Raw genomic sequence first — 386 nt, 5'->3', positions numbered from 1 at the left:
ACTATTCTATGATTCTATGATTTCAGAAAGTAGCCAATTATTTTAGGACTGAAACAAAGGCTGGAGGAAATACAGCTGCCTGTGTTTGGGGAATGGAGAAAAAGGGAAACAAAGCATCGCATTTGAAATATTCATGACAACCAATTTGTACAAGAGGAAATTTTTAATTTCCTTAATTTTAAGTCTAGAAAACTTAACTCAGTAAAGAAAATAATGCAATTTAAAAAAACCCCACACCTTAATATGCAATATATAATTGATTTCTTCAAAAAATCACAGGAAATGGCAAGCAAGTACTGAAAGGGACTGAGAAGCGACATGGCAAAACAATCCTCCAAAATGAGAATTCTCCCGAGATGACACTTTTTACTCTCAACATTTTTTGA

This window comes from Pygoscelis adeliae, unplaced genomic scaffold (genome assembly GCF_000699105.1).
Source record: "Pygoscelis adeliae isolate BGI_AS28 unplaced genomic scaffold, ASM69910v1 Scaffold171, whole genome shotgun sequence".
Lineage (NCBI taxonomy): Eukaryota > Metazoa > Chordata > Aves > Sphenisciformes > Spheniscidae > Pygoscelis > Pygoscelis adeliae.
Note: the sequence above shows the minus strand (reverse complement) of the source record.